At 35.3% G+C, this 17709-nt stretch overlaps 1 protein-coding gene across 3 annotated transcripts in view; it reads left to right on the top strand.

Annotated features, from left to right (window-relative positions):
• LOC105262092 (DNA-binding protein D-ETS-4) overlaps positions 1-17709 on the top strand; it is an 89564-nt gene that overhangs the window by 53274 nt on the left and 18581 nt on the right. Inside the window, exon 1 of one of the 3 annotated variants that reach the window (XM_059126800.1) lies at positions 15159-15301. The exons of 1 other annotated variant lie outside the window; for it this stretch is intronic. The gene's annotated coding sequence lies outside the window, so the exon portion shown is untranslated. One more of the 3 variants, XM_059126799.1, reaches the window with a different exon arrangement.

Genomic DNA, 17709 nt, shown 5'->3' with positions numbered 1-17709 from the left:
TTGTAAAAAGGACCGACATGGTTTTCGTATAGCCCCATATAACGCTACCTTCCAATATTTGGTATTTTGATCTTTTTGGATATATTTTACCAGAATTGTTTCAAATTCCATATTTAAAGTTCGTAATAGGTACTACATCGTATGACATGTTATTGTCTTCGTATAGTCCCCATATAACGGTACATCCTAATATTCGGTATTCAGATAATTTGCCGGAATTGTTTAAAATTTTTTATTTAAAAAAATTATAACAAACAAGTTAGCAAAGGCTATAGTCGTACGGGGCCGACCATGTGACACCTTACAACACTTCAATATGTTCAAAGTCCCCTTATGTCCGATATTGGAAATTTTCGTTTTTGAAATAATGTCAACGAGCCCTGCCCAGATATTACCCTTAGGTTTCTGACACAGGGAATTTGGTCAATATTTGTTAGGTATTCAAAACAATTTCACACGAAGTTTTGTTAGTTATTGGGATCTAAATGACGTTTACCTACATAGGCCTTGTTTTCCATAAGTCATTGCCATATTAAAATTCGAAACTTGAAATAAACGGTGAATAATGTAGCTAAACACATCAAAATATCGTTATAGGGAGGTTCCGTTATATCGGAGCTGTGCGAAGACCTGGACCAGCATAGACAATTTTCTGTCACAGGCTATAGCATCCATTACGAACGTCAAATACGACATCTCAAAAAATTTCGGTGGGTATTGTACCTACCGAATATAGGGAGGTACTGATATATGGGGCCTATACGAAGACCTGTACCTGCATAGACAATTTTCTGTCACAAACTGTAGTTTCCATTAGGAACTCTAAATACATAATTTGAAACAATTCCGTTTAATAATAACGCTAAAATCATCAAAATACCGAATTTTGGGAGGTACCGTTCTATGGGGGCTATACGAAGACGTAGACCTGCACAGACAATTTTCTGTCTTAGGCTGTAGTATCCATTTCGAACTTCAAATACCAAATTTGAAACAATTCCGGTGAATAATGTCGCTAAAATCATCAAAATATCGAATATCGGGAGGTACCGTCATATGGGGGCTATATGAAAACGTGGTCCTACATGGCCCATTTACAAACTTAAACTGCCTACTGAAAAAGTAAACACGTGTGCAAAATTTTAGCCTTCTATCTCAATTCGTTCGAAAGATAGCGTGATTACAACAGACAGATAGACAGATAGGCATGGGTAAATCGACTTAGAATTTTACGCTGATCAAGAATATATACATTTTGTTGGATCTGACATGAGTATTTCGAAGAGTTACAAACGAAATGACAAAGTTAATACACCCTCCATAGTATGGTGGAGGGTATAAAAATTCGTGAGGCTCGGCTAAAAATTGCGACATATATATAATACCCTCAAAATGTAGTGTTGAGTGGTGTAAAAATTAAAAAAAATACAATTCAAAATTATAAGTTAAATTGAAAAAGTCTCATGCGATAAAAAATATGTCAAAAATTAAAAAAATGAAGCAAAAGATATTCCCTTTTTGATTATTGGCATATTTTTTCGCGATTTTCTTAGATTTTATCCTTTCTGGCAAGAGACCATTCCGAATTGATGGGAATTGTGAAAATCGGCCCAGCAGAGTTAATAAGATCTTTTTCTTTTACATACATATTGTACCTATTTTGATACATATCCGATTTCTTGGCTATCATCATCACTGTAATGGTTAGAGGTGATCTTTTAATGTATTTCTGAGTTGGCTGGGATTAAAAATATTCCTAGTTTCTTACATAAAATTTAAATTTTCCTATTTTCTTACATAAAATTTTGTCTGATGGCCGCCCAAATTGGTAGGCTTCTGCCCAGTACTAAACTTTAACCCTATTGCGTCGATTGGTTTATAATTGTGGCCTATAGAGCAACTGCAAAATCAGGAAAATTTTCAGTTTTTGGTCCATTTCAACCTAACCATTTTGCAAACGCCTCCATTTTCAATTTCGTGAGGATCCGCCATAATTGCGACCTGTAGCTTGATTACAAATTAAAATAGACAGACGAACGGACGGACTTACTTAGCTAGATCGACTCAGCTCGACGAGATAAGAAGATCCATACATACTTTCCTATGTGGGAACCAATATCGAGGTGTTACATAATTTTTGGCCCGATCAAAATTATAATACCCCCAACACACAGTGTTGTAGGGTATACAAATTATTAGTAGTCAAAATCTTAACGAGAGGAAGTTGACTGAAATATCTATTAAGTCTATGGTTAACAGAAGTATTGAGATACACAAAGTTTTATAAAAATCGCTGACTTATTTTGCATGTTTTAAGAGTTATAGTTATTCAAAATTTTGACCTCTTGTGAGGAAGGTAACAGAAGGAGTGGACCGATATATTCCATATTCACGCCAGAAGGAGGGGTCGATATATACAATCTTCACAGCAAATCCTGTATTAATAAAAATATTGGGTGTGTAAAATCTGAAGACAATCGGATGTTTATTTCGCATTTCATGAGTGATGTAATTGTGGGGGAGGTGCCAGAAGGAGTGTTCCTCTATATTCCAACTACAAACCAGCCAAACAGACAGACCGACTGAAATGGATTTGGTCCAAAGACACCTTGGGTCTAAAATCTTTATTTTAATAAAGCGCGTTTTGGCCGTATCTGAAGCTATATTGCCGAGGATATAAAAATAAAGCCCATAAAGGAATAATAATTTTCACAGGAATATTTAATATACATTTTATTCGCTGAAGATCTTTAAAGATCTGGAAACCATCATATATTCCATGTCATTCTTGTATATTTATCAAACCAAAAAAAAACACTTCCTTGTTCTATTAACTTTAGCTTAGTTCTTCTTGGAATTATTAATGAGTCTCATAGACAACATTCACCCATAACAATATTGACTTCGTATAACTTACGTAGCAACATAAGTGACGTACAATTCATTTATAACGTTTTTCAATTCTAATCTCAAATAATATCCATAATTAAAAGATCTGAAAAAAAAAGAATCGTGCATCTGGGAAAATATCACAATTCAATCAAGGTGTGTAAAAATAGATTGGATAAAAATAATGCAACCAATTCCAATGATACTTTGCGACATAACCAAGGCGAATAGGATTCATTGTGGCTGATTTCAATGTTCGTTCAATTGTTTCGCTGCTGCCCTGGCTTTGTTCGTTTGAAATATGTTAAGACCCAAGTGTTACGAATTACAAACATAAATACCCACAGATGCGTACACGTCGTCTTTGACATGGTATAAAGTTGACCGGGTAACTGAGTGAAGGCTTAGCTGAATCAAGCATTGTATGGGTGTTCAATTTATGTGACGTCTATACATTTGTTCTTCCAACTATACAGCACTACTCTATCTTTATTCTACCTTTTTTCATTGTTTAATTAACATATTGTTAGAACATTTTATGTGATTTTGTTGTTGTTTTTTTTATTACACATAAGCAATCTTTCGAACAAAATCAAAGTGGAAAAAACTTGCCATTTAAGCAGCTGCATAAAAGCAAAAAAACTCGTTAGGTTTAGCAAAATGTTGTTTTGAATAACCCAACATAAATTCCATTAAAAAAATAAACAATTATTTTTATAAGAAATTATAATGAACTACTTTCTTTAGTTCTTAAGTTTCATTGACATTTTTTTAAGATATTAGGTCAAATGCAGATTTATTTGTATCGTCGATGTTATATCCATATTTAAAAATTATTTAAAAACATACATTTAAAATTTAACTTTTAATGCTATTCAATAACCAAAAAGTTTGCTGGGTAAACTGTGTATCTATATGTTGGCGTGTGTACAACACCTCAAGCAGTTTAACTAATTCCAAACAACGAGTCAAAGTCAATATTGTTTGCCATTTGTATTTCATTTGATTTTAGCCAACAATCGATATCTGTCTTATTCAGTGTTTTTTGTTCTTCAATTCTCGTGTGTGAGCAGCGTTTATAGAACAAGGCGCACAAGAATAAAATGAATTCAATATTCTCTTAATGAGCCAGAATACCATATTTTTTTCAATTTTGGAATTTCCATAGTGATCTAATTTGTCACACAAATATCATTCGTAAAGATTTTTATTGTAATTTTGGATTTTTTGATTAATTGTTTGCAGAGAGGTGATTTGATTTAACACCTATTTATGGTCACATAAAATTGATTGAGGATTTTGAGTATAATGTGTATACTGTTTGGGTGTTTCATGTAGTATCGGATATTTGAGTGATATACAAAGTGAAATATATATTTAATTCAGATTTAAACTCCTGGATTTTATTATCTAAGGCTTGTAAACATGTTGCTAAAATAATTGCTAAAATACCGACTGTACATCAACTGCATTGTGAAGGGCTACAGAAGGGGTACTTTAGTTTTTATTATACCCTCCACCTTGAAAAGGAGGGTTTGTAACATCCCTAAATATTCGTCGTAGACCGCATAAAATGTATATATTCATGATCAGTATAAAATTCTAAGTCGATTTAACGATTTCCGTCTGTCTGTCTGTCCGTCTGTTGTAATCACTGTACGACCCACATTATTTGACGTAGAAAATTTGGCAGAACAATTTTTATTTTGTCTTGGATCGTTGGTATTGAAAATGAGATATATCGCTTCACGTTTTGGTATAGCCGCCATATAACGATGCCTCCCGGTGTTCGGTATTCGGAATGCTAGTCGGTGGTGTAATATTATATGTAAGTCCCGATATTCGGTATTTTTATGGCTTTAGCCACATTTTTCCACGGGTTTGTCTAAAAATTTGTAACTTGTAGGTCATAATGTTTTTGTATAGCCCCCATATAACGGTACCTCCCGATTTTTGCACATTTTTCACGTATTTGTCTAAAAATTTGCATTTTCTATTCACAATGGGTTCTAGTTCCGGTGGCGAAACATTGTATGTACAGGTCCACGTTTTTATATAGCCCCCATATAACGGTTCCTCACGATTTTTCGTATTTTGATAATTTTTGCCACTTTTTTCCACATATTTGACTAAAAATGGGTATTTGTAGTTCGTAATGGGTTCTAGCACTGGTGGCGGAACATAGTTTTTATAGGTCCACGTTTTGGTAAGGCCCCCTTATAACGTTACCCACCGTTATTCGGTATTTTGTTAATCCTAGTCACATTTACCCACCAAATTGGTTCAAATTTGGTATTTAAGAAGATTTGGTAGATGTCAATAGAGTTTAAACTGTCTATAGAGGTAAAGTTTAAATTGTCTATAGAGGTTACCGTTTTGGTTATGGCCCCCATACAACGGCCTCACCCACTTTATGGTTTTTTGAAAAGTTTAACAGTATTATTCAAACGTCCTAACTGGTATTTGTAGTTTAAAGTGGAAAACGTTTGAATTCAGATACTTTTTTATAAAAGTGGTGAAGGGTATAAAAAGTTCGGCCCGGCCGAACTTAATGTTTTTTTACGGCACATATTTTTAAATGCATTTTTTCAATAATATTAATTGTAATTTGGCATTTCAGGTACTAAGAATATATAAAGCTTGACGGTAGAAAACTAATGAAAATTTGAGCTTCGAAACATGTTTTAAGGTCGGCTCACATGTGGCGACCGGGTATAGCGTCGAGATTCGCACGAATTTAACAATTCTTTAAAAAATGTCTATAAATGTGACAAAAGCAAATATTTTTGAGTTTTACTTTGTTAAGGGGGAGATTTTATTATTTTTGATTGATTTTGATTTGATTACTTATTTTTGATTAGGTCGACCTTAATGACGACCTTGAACTTGCAATGAAAAGGAAAGCCATATACTCAAATACTCACCACTATGCGGGTCGCTTCGTTTTTAAAAGCCTTCTGTAGGAATGAGATCGTACGTTAATATTTTAACATCAACACTTCAAATAAGTATTTAAGATTAACCAAAAATTAAAGCACGCATTTATTAAACTATTGTCTCTTTTTTATTTTTAGGTAAAATTCCATTTCGTTTATTGTAACTGTAAGTACTCCAATGGGGAATTTATGTGTTTTTTTATACCCTCCACCATACTGTGGATGATATATAACCTCAGTAGATGGGTTAAGTTAGTATTTTGACAATTTAGATAGCATTTTCTAACAAAATTGTTTAAAATTCGGTATTTAGAGTTTTTAACGGGTTCTAACTCCTGTAACGATGTTTTGTCTATATAAATACGTCTATTGGTACCTCCCGATATTCGGTATTTTAGGAATAAAAGCTACAATTGAAAATTGATTTGTTGAAAATTCGGTATATAGATTACATAATGGGCTCTACCTCTTGAGGAAACAAATTGTCTTTAAAGGTGCAAGAAGGCAATTAGCAAAAACTAAAAAATCAAAATTACCTTATTTTGAAAGCAATTCATGGCTGAAATCTTAAAAATACCAAAAAACTTGAGGTACCATTAAATGGGGTCTATACCAGTAAGTGGACTTTTTTTCAATAACGAAAATGAAATATATATGCCATAGTAGGGCAGGCTGATTCAATTCGAAAAACATAACTCTGAACATAGGCTATTTTAACTTCAATTTTATAAATAAAAAATGCAAGAAGTTTTTTTTTTGGAAATTTCTAGACATTATTTTAATTTGATGAAAAAATCACGGGTTCTTACACCTGTGACGAAGTTTTGTCTTTATAGGCCCATCTATCAGTACCTCCCTATATTCGGTATAGTATATATTCGGTATGAAAATGGAATTGTTGAAAATTCGACAATTCAGATCACTTTTTCAAACGAACTTGTTTACAGATCGGTATTTAGAGATGTAACGGGATATACGGCATTTGGGCATTTTAAGTGACATTTTCAAACGGAATTGTTTTAAATTCGGTACTTAGGGTTCGTAATGGGCTCTGCCTCATGTGTCATATTATTGTCTACATATGTTAACTTTTAACTATAGTCCCGCACGTTTTGGTACTTCCCGACAGCTGTTAAAATTATTCCAGTGACAGCTCATTATATTGTTTGCAAGCGTTCAAAAGCGTTTTGGTGAGAATTTTTCAAAAAAAAAATATAAAAAACTTCAAAATAAAACCAGTAAGGAAAGTTCAAAAGTCGGGCGGGGCCGACTATATGATACCCTACACCACTATGCATATTTAGTAGAGCTCTCGTAAAAAGGTTTATACAGGGCATTTCAGAGCTCTATGAGATATTTGGTACAAAATCAAAATCTATCTAATTCTGTCGTGCATTTTACGAACTATAGCTATCTCTGAACCGGGTTTCTCCAAATTTTACGTATTAGCTTCTAGACTGGTGATTTGGGCTGATATTGACCATTTAGTGCACATTTAACCCGAAATCGGATGAAGATATATATGAGAGCTATATCCAAATCTAAACCGATTTCGATAAAATTTAAAACAGCTATTCCTGTGCTCCATCTAATACCTGGTACCAAATATCACGGTTGTGGAGTGAATATTACGAATGTATGGGACTAAAACTCTAAATCGGATGAAACATATATATGGTTGCTATATCTATATCTGAACCGATTTTCACTAAATTTGATATACTTGCTTTTAGGCTGAATTTGGTCCGATGTACTAAAATTCAGTCCATTTGGACTTATATCGGCCATTTGGTGCACAATTAACATGAAATCGGATGAATATATATATGGGAGCTATATCCAAATCTGAACCGATTTCGATAAAATTACAAACAGCTATTTCTGGGCTGTATCTTATATCTGGTACCAAATATCATTCTTGTGGAGTGCATATTACGAATGTAAGAGGCTTAAACACCAAATCGGATGAAAGATATATATGGGAGCTATAGCTATATCTGAACCGATTTTCTCCAAATTTGATATACTTGCTTCTAGGCTGAACTCGGTTGGGTGTGCCAAAATTCAGGTAATTTGGACTGATAGTGGACATTTGGTGCACATTTAACCCGAAATCGGATGAAGATATATATGGGAGCTATAGCTGTTTCTGAACCGATTTTCTCCAAATTTGTTGTATTTGCTTTAAGGATAATCTCGGTCACATGTGCCAAAATTTGGGCCATTTGGGCTGATATTGGCAATTTGGTGGTCAATTAACCCGAAATCGGATGAAGATATATATGGGAGCTATATCCAAATCTGAACCGATTTCGATAAAAATTTAAAACAGCTATTTCTGTGCTCCATCTAATACCTGGTACCAAATATCACGGTTGTGGAGTGCATAGTAGGAATGTGAGGGACTTAAAGATCAAATCGGATGAAAGATATATATGGGAGCTATAGCTATATCTGAACCGATTTTCTCCAAATTTGATATACTTGCTTCTAGGCCGAACTCGGTTGGGTGTGCCAAAATTCAGGTAATTTGGACTGATAGTGGACATTTGGTGCACATTTAACCCGAAATCGGATGAAGATATATATGGGAGCTATATCTAAATTTGATCCGATTCTCACCAATTTCAATAGGGTTCGTCCTTGGGCCAAACATACATTGTTTGGAAAATTTCATCTCAATCGGATAATAAATGCGACCTGCATTTTGTTCACAAGAATACATGGACAGACGGACGGACGGACGGACGGACGGACGGACAGACGGACTGACATGCATAAATCGACTCAGAAAGTGATTCTATGAAGGTTCTCAAAAGTAACTAGGGGTCTATCTCGTTTCCTTCTCCATGTTACAAACAAATGCACAAAGACATAATACCCTTACCACTATGTGGTGTAGGGTATAAAAGTTATTCCTGATGGAATTCAAGCGTGATGGTGTGATTTCTCTAAATTTGGTTGGAAAACCACAAGTGGCTATCATTAGAGCACTCCAGCTTAAAAATGTCAATAAATCTTTTGTGTCTAGTACCATCGCTCGTTACCATGATACTGGTAGCGTAGCCAGACGTCAAGGAAGTGGACGGAAGAACACAGCAACATCAGCAGAAATGCTCGTGTGCTCAACGTATCGCAATATTCCATTCGGCAAATATTGAAAAATGAGTTCGGGCCCATTGAAATTCCAAAAAGTGCAAGAACTTACACCGCAACAGGAAGAAAATAGACTCAAAAGAGCTAAAGAGTTGCTTCGCTTGGCCGAATGTGGTGAACTGCCGAATTTGGTTACCTCCGATGAGAAAACATTCGTGGTTCAGCAGTTTGTAAACAAACAAAATGAGCGTGTTTACTTGCCAAAGAGGTCAACTGAAAATGTGCACCTTCGGTTGGCCACCAGAACACAAGCGCCGACCATGGTGATGGTGTGGGCCGCCATAACAGCCGATGGTCGCTCTCCGCTCGTATTAATATACCGTGTCATGAGCATAAATGAATAATATTACCGCGAAAATATTCTGGAGGTTGTATTAAAGTCTTGGGCACGTAAACATTTTGTCCGCAGACCTTGGACATTCCAACAGGATTCAGCACTATCGCACTCAGCCCTCGCCACCTAAGAATGGTTACAAAATGAGATTCCTCGCTTTATTTCCAGCGCACAATGGCCGCCAAAATCTCCGAATGCCAATCCGTTGGACTATTGTGTCTGGAGTGTTTTAGAAAGAAAGGTTGGCAGTAAAAAATACCAAAATGTCGATCGCCTTAAGCAAGCGCTTCGCCGGGAGTGGGCCAAAACACAGCAGAGTAACATTCGTGCAACGTGTGACGGTTTCATTGCCGTTTAAAGGCCATAATTCGTGCCAAAGGTGACCAATACGAACAAATCTAAACTTATTCTAAAATGTGATGCTATTTCCGACATTTTTTGCTTTCATTCAATAAAATTTAAAAAAAAATGCAAAACTTATGCCGTTTGACTTTGTTGCGGTTTTTTTTATCTCACATTGTATTTCACCTTGATTTTGTGTTGATAAAATATTGGGCGGAGCCGTATTTCAAAATAAACGATTCCTCATTTCGCGTTTTATGAGCTTCGTGTTTATTCTAAAAGTTGATCCCTTTGAGGATCAACCAGAAGGAGTAGAAGTTTGATAATAGTATTACGATGTACCAAGTTTGGACCAAATCGGATAGTTTCTTCAAGAGTTATCGTGCCCATCAGTCAGACAGACGGACGGGCTGAAGGGCACCCCTAAATTAGCTCCAAATGTCCTGAAACGGATTTTTCCAAAGAGACTTAATGATGTATATCCTCTGTAACCCTATGTCTGAGAGTATAAAAATTAATATATCATAAGGAGTATACAATTAGATTTAATCTACCTACAATGGACGTTGCCTTGCTGGCTATACCCTCAAATCTCTCCAATCTTTCCACATGCCAATATCCCTACCGAGATTAGATCTACAGTGAAAATTTATCTAGTCACTTCCTCATGTTCCAAATATCTGATGTTCATACATTCCTAAACCTATTTCACATATTAGAAAGATTTTTAATGAATTCAAGAAGTGTAGCCGAATTGGTCGAAACTTAGATTATGGTTGATCATATGTATTGACAATACTCGTATCTTTCCCTTATCTAAATGGTACAATTTTTCGAAATACTGATGTGAAAAATGTTATGAGTGAACATATTCGTCCGCATTCTGATAACTTTCAAATAATTATTTAAAGTTTTGTCCTAATTTAGTCATATGTACATTTCGCCAGGGAAGCAGGAAGAGAACCGAAAAATAGATCTTCATCTAGAAATAAAGAACTTATTTTGGGAGATTTGGTTGTTAGTAGGAGTACAAATGCCAGCAAAACTTATTATCGGTATCACCTGAATTGTAACATCTGGGGTGATGATAAGGTTTTCATCACTTTTTTCACTTTTTTGTGCTATTATCCATAACCATACTTTAATTTTTCCAACTACCTACACCATGACCCTAGGTTGCTGCGCTGTGTCACGTTTTATATTAAGAGCTCCACAAAGTCTCATCCAATAATTGAAATAAACCTCATTAAATTACCAATCTCTACAAAATTTCTTCGAAAATTGCTTATGAATAAATCGAACAAGTTTTGAGTAATTTTCAAATACCAAACATTAATAGATTGAAAAACGTTCTGTGTGTGGGAAAACCCATGACTTGTTGAATGAAACTATTTTCTTAGTGGCTCAAATCTATTTATAGCAAGAAAGTAATTGCATCGTTTACTACGAACGTTTGGGGAGGGTATTTAAAAATAAACAAACGAAACAACTACTACGTGTCTATAGTAAGAGGAGGAAAAAACCCTTAGCCAATATTTCAGGGCAAGAGGGGAGCCGTTACCACCACCCTTATCGTATTTACCAGCCCCATGCATACATTAAAGCGATATCTGTCTGCATGTATGTGTATAAATTCTACACCAACAACAAAAACTTTCATAAAAACCCATAAAAATCGTTTAAAAACCAGTTTGAAAAGATCTACAATTATTACCAGCCACAGACTCAGTCAGGCTGACAAACCCGCCATCAACTTTTAAGAACACAATAAAAAGCTTTCATAATTTACCCATGAGGGGGGATGGAGAAAACGAATACAATATTATTGTGAGGTAATAAATTTTATTTGATGTCAGAATGTTTGTTGATCTTTCATTTACAATCATCAGAAAATAGCAAAAAAAAAGTAAAAATAAAAACACAACAGTCATTATACTTTTTGGTATTACCAGCTATCAGACAGGTATTTTTCATAAAAACTACATTTTGATTAAAATTCACATATATCAGGTGTAAACATTTGTTCAGAGATACAGATGGGACTTGGGAGACATTTATTCTAAAATGCCGAAAATATAAGTCGATTCGAATACGTCAATGTGTAGCAAGGGAATAAAAATTGTACAAAACTCTTTTTTAACAAAGAACTTACAAACGATACCAAAATGTGGGCCTATTTTAGAACAATTAAAAGAAGATTCGATTGAGTTCCTTTAATCACCAAAAAACTTACAAACTGTATGACAAATTGTTAAATGGTTAAAAATATAAACTTTTAGCAGAAATTTAACATTTAAAAAAAAATTAAGAAGGACATGTAAAATTCGGCCTGGCGAAAGTTCCTTATACCTTTATTTAATGGTTATTGAAAACTTTGACCCTTTGTTGGGGAGGAAACAAAAAGAGTGTACCGATATATCACGTCTTCGCAGTAGATCTTGTGTTAGTAGAAATAATAGGATGTGTGAAATATATAGAAAACCGGATGTTTTTTCTTTTTTTTTTTTTTGGAATTTTCCGATTGTTTTGGTTATTCAAAACTTTGACCCTTTGTGGGGGAGGTACAAGAAGGAATCGTCTAATTTCTACCATCTTTAGATCACATCTTCTGTCGATGGAAATATTAAGTCGTATCACGTCTGAGAGGAATGGAATGTTAATTTCGCTTTTAACGATCTTAATGGATATTCAAAATTTTGACCGTTTTTGGGGGAGGTATCAGGCCTTGGGTTAATAAAAATATTGTGATGTGTGTTATTTTAACACAATCGGACTCTTAAATCATATTTTAGAATAGTTAGAAGTATACAAAATTTTGACCCTTTGTGGGGGAGGTACTTGATGGAGTGCAACGATATTGTCCATTTTCACACCTCTCCTAGCGCTGTTGCAAGTATTAGGATTTGCAAAGTTGGAGTAAAATCGGATTATCCTTTCTCTTTCTATGAAGGATTTTTTTTTTTTGTTTTTTGAAAATTTCCACCTTTCGTGTGGCGGTACCAGAAGGAGTGGCCCGATATGGCCCATCTCCAAACTCGATCGATCTATATTAGGAAATTTGGAAAAAATATGAGAGATATATGTATATGAAGGTACCAGAAGAGGTGGACCAATACACAGGATGAGATGAAAAAACTGCAACGAAATTCGGACTGCTGTCATTTCTAAGCCACTCCAATAGCTGTTAAAATTATTCCAGCAATAGCTCATTATATTGTTTACAAGCGTACAAAAGCATTTTGGTGAAAATTTTTCAAAAAAAAATTATTTGGCTAGAAAACCACAAGTGGCTATCGTTAGAGCCAGTATTTAAAAGTGAATAAATCTTTTGTGTCTCGTACCATCGCTCGTTACCGTTAGGGTAGCCCTACGTCAAGGAAGTGGACGGAAGAAAACAGCAACATCAGCAGAAATGGTTCGAAAAGTAAAGAAGCAACTTGATCGAAAACCCGCGTCGCAGTGGCCGCAATATTCCATTCGACAAATCTTGAAAAATGAGCTCAAGGTAAAGCCATTGAAATCCCAAAAAGTGCAAGAACTTATACCGCAACAGAAAGAAAATAGACTCAAAAGAGCTAAACAGTTGCTTCGTTTGGCCGAAAGTGGTGAAGTGAACTGCCGAATTTGGTTTTCTCGGATGAGAAAACATTCGCTGTCCAGCAGTTTGTAAACAAACAAAACGAGAGGTCTCTGCTCGTATTAATCGACCGTGACATGAGAATAAATGCCGAATATTACCGCGATAATATTTTGGAGAGTGTATTAAAGCCTTGGGCACGCAAACATTTAGGCCGCAGACCTTGGACGTTCCAACAGGACTCAGCATCATCGCACTCAGCACTCAGCACGCACCACCCAAGAATGGTTGCAAAATGAGCTTCCTCGCTTCATTTCCAGCTCACAATGGCCACCAAAATCTCCGGAAACCAATCCGTTGGACAATTGTGTCTTGAGTATTTTGGAAAGCAAGGTTGGCACTAAAAAATACGAAAGTGTGGATCACCTTAAGCAAGTCGTCTTCGTCAGCAATAGGCCAAAATACCGCAGAGCAACATTCGGGCAGCATGTGACGGTTTCATTGGCCGTTTGAAGGTCATAATTCGTGCCAAAGGTGAATCGGTGGGTATCGTTGCATGTGTGCTATAGGAAAACGTGCACCTAAATATTCAACGTTCTGCTTCCGGAGATAAAACCCATTATGAACTATATATATACCAATTTTTAGACAAATCCGTGGAAAAATGTGGCAAAAATCATCAATATACTGAATATCCGGAGGTACCATTATGTGGGGGCTATACAAAAACGTGGACTTATACATACAATGTTCCGCCAAAAAAATACAAATTTTTAAACAAATCCGTTGAAAATGTGCAAAAATCAAATCGTTATATGGGGGCTATACGAAAATGTGGACTTATATATACAATGTTCCGACACCGAAGCTAGAACCCATTATGACCTACATATACCATTTTTAGACAAATTCGTGAAAAAATGTGTGGCAAAAATCATCAAAACACCGAATATCGAGAGGTACCGTTAGATGGCGGCTATACAAAAACCTGGACCTATGCATACAATGTTTTGCCACCGGAGCTAGAACCCATTTTGACCTACAAATAACATTTTTTGAACAAATCCATGGAAGAATGTGGCAAAAATTATCAAAACACTGAATATCGGGAGGTACCTTTATATGGCGGCTATACCAAAACGTCGAACCGCCATCCGAGCTAAAGTCCATTATGAGCTCCAAATACCAATTTTTAAAAAAAATTGTAGACCTACCCATTTTCCATTTTCAGGTAGATTGACCGATATAAACCAATCGACTTATAATTTTATGTCGATGAAAAATACATGCTGTGGAAATGAGCTATGTTTTCTTTCTCTTTCTCTAAACAAAATTATCATGGTGTTAATATAAAATGTTTACCCTAATGACTTACATTTTCCCCAACCATAATTAATGAATTATAAAAATAACTGACAATTAAATCTATTGTAGATCACATTAGTTAAAAGGGTTTTTTTTTCACTGGCTTAACACTCACCCAACTTGTTTGGGATTTTCATTTATTGCTAATGTTCTCATCTAATTTAAAACAAACCGTCACAGACGTAAATGTGAGTTTTTTGTTTCTGTGTCAACTACGCCAGAGATACGGTAAGTAACCTTTTCAGCATCCATAACGTCATCAATCGGGGCTTTTGTTTTGCTAGCTACATTGTACACAAATTGTTTTTGTTGTTGTCGTAGTTTGTTGGGTTTTTGTCTCTATTTTGCAATTTTATTAGGGTTTTTTCCTTCACAATGCCATGTTCTAGCAGCTAAAGTGTGGGTCCGAGAGGCCGATCGGCGTGAGCAGGCAAGCTGACTGACAACATGGTTAGTTCTTGATTGGCCAGCTGTAAAATCCAAAGTTTGAAGCTAGTAAAAGCTTGATAAATGTTAGCCTTCATATTTATTAGTTTAGTTTGTTTTTGCCGGTTAAGCGTGTAACATAACGAACAATTTCAAGAGTAAAAATAAAATGTAAAAATAATATCGATTTTAATTGGTGATCGTAACGAACAAAAAAATCAAATTATTGTGATACCAAAAGTTATTATTTAAGTTCAAATAGTTTCTATATCAAAGGTGATAAATATATTTATATTGTTAACAAAAATATATATACGAATGTCGAAAAGAAACGTTAAAAGTAAATGTAGCGAAATAACTTTTGAAAATGTTTCGGGGTTGTGGTTTCCATATTGTATAAGAGGTCAATGATTTGTAGAGTTTTGGTTTGGCGCTTTGTTAGTTCTTTTTAATTTTCAATAACATATTGACTAACGTCACTTCTTGCTACTCATTTTGGTAAGTAATGAATATTTGTTTTTTTTTATACCCTACACCACAAGGTGGTCAGGGTATTATGTCTTTGTGCATTTGTTTGTAACAGGCAGAAGGAAACGAGATAGACCCATAGTTCCTTTTGATGATCTGCATAGAATCACATTCTGAGTCGATTTATGCATGTCCATCCGTCCGTCCGTCTGTCCATGTATTTTTGTAAACAAAGTACAGGTCGCATTTATTGCCCGATCCAGATGAAATTTTGCAAAGGTCTTTTGTTTGGCCTAAGGACGAACCCTATTGAAATTGGAGATAATCGGTCAAAATTTGGATATAGCTCCCATATATATCTTCGTCCGATTTGACTTTTATTGTGCACCAAACGTGTAATATCAGCCCGAATTGTATGGAATTTTGCACATACACCCATATTAGGCCTGAAAATATGTATGCCAAATTTGATCGAAATCGGTTCAGATATAGCTATAGCTCCCATATATATTGTTCATCCGATTTGTTATTTTTGTCCTCCGCAGCCGTAATATGCACTATGCAACAACAATATTTGGGGAAATATATCAAATACAGCTCAGAAATACATTTGCTAAATTTTATCGAGATCGGTTCAGATTTGGATATAGCTCCCATATATAACATCGTCCGATTTACCTTTTATTGTGCACCAAACGTCTAATATTTGTCCAAATGGGATGGAATTTGGCACTTACGACCGAATTGAGTCTAGTAGCTAGTATGTCAAATTTGGTTCAGATCGGTTCAGATATAGTTATAGCTTCCATATATATTATTCATCCGATTTGTTATATTTGGTACCCACAACCGTAATATGCACTCTGTAACAACGATATTCAGGGAAATATATCAAATACAGCTCAGAAATATCGTTGCCAAAGTTTATCGAGATCGGTTCAGATTTGGATATAACTCCCATATATATCTTTATCCGATTTCAAATTAATTGTGCACCAAATGGGCAATACAATTCCGAATTTAGTCCTTTGAACTTTAAATTATAATTATAATCATAGCGTGTATGATTGAATTCTCCCATAGAAACTTTTAATTGTTATGTGGAGCTCTACTTAATTAGCAAAGTGGTGTAGGGTATCATAAAGTCGGCGCCGCCCGACTTTAAGACTTTCTTTACTGGTTTCTTCTTCTTCAATTGAAATAATGAATTGCAAAACTAAATTGGTTAAAAATATTCAAGTAGTGGTGGGAGAAAAACAAAATTACTAGTAGAGTAAAAAATCTGAATGGGAAATATTCAAAAGTTTCAATCTGTATATAATCAATTTTTCATTTCATCCGGAACTCTTTAAATTTTTAATTTCTTTAATCCGAATCAGTGTGTTGTTTAAATTTCTTCTATAAAAAAAACAGCAGAATATGAAACAGAAGTAAAATCTTTTGGTAATTCTCGGATTAGAACTCCTCGGAATCCATGCATTTTAGGTGTATAATGTCTTCAGCTATACAGGGTGACATAAAAAACTGCAACAAAGTCAAACGCCATAATTTTTATATATTTTTTTTTAAATTTTATTGAATGAAAGAAAGAAATGTCGGAAATAGTATCAAATTGTAGTATAAGTTTAGATTTGTTCGAATTGGTCACATTTGGCATGAATTATGGCCTTCAAACGGCCAATGAAACCGTCACACGTTACCCGAATATTGCTCTGCGGTATTTTGACCCATTCCCCGCAAAGCGCTTGTGCCAACCTTGCTTTCCAAAATACTCCGGAGACAATAGTCCAACGGATTGGTAACCGAAGATTTTGGTGGTCGTTGTGCGCTGGAAATGAAGCGAGGAACCTCATTTTGTAACCATTCTTGGGTGGTGCTTGCTAACTGCGATGGTGCTGAGTCCTGTTGGAATGTCCAAGGTCTGCGGCCAAAATGTGTGCGTGACCAAGGCTTTAATATACCCTCCAGAATATTTTTTCCATAATATTTGACATTTATTTTGATGCCACGGTCGATTAATACGAGCGGAGAACGACCATCGGCTCTTATGGCGGCCCACACCATCACCATGACCGGCGCTTAAATTCTGGTGGCCAACCGAAGGTGCACATTTTCAGCTGACCTCTTTTTGTAAGTTCTTGCACTTTTTGGAATTTCAATGGCTCTACCCCGAGCTCATTTTTCAATATTTGCCTAATAAAACATTGCGATATGCT

This window comes from Musca domestica, unplaced genomic scaffold (assembly GCF_030504385.1).
Source record: "Musca domestica strain aabys unplaced genomic scaffold, Musca_domestica.polishedcontigs.V.1.1 4, whole genome shotgun sequence".
Lineage (NCBI taxonomy): Eukaryota > Metazoa > Arthropoda > Insecta > Diptera > Muscidae > Musca > Musca domestica.
This window is presented reverse-complemented; position numbering and strand designations above follow the sequence as displayed.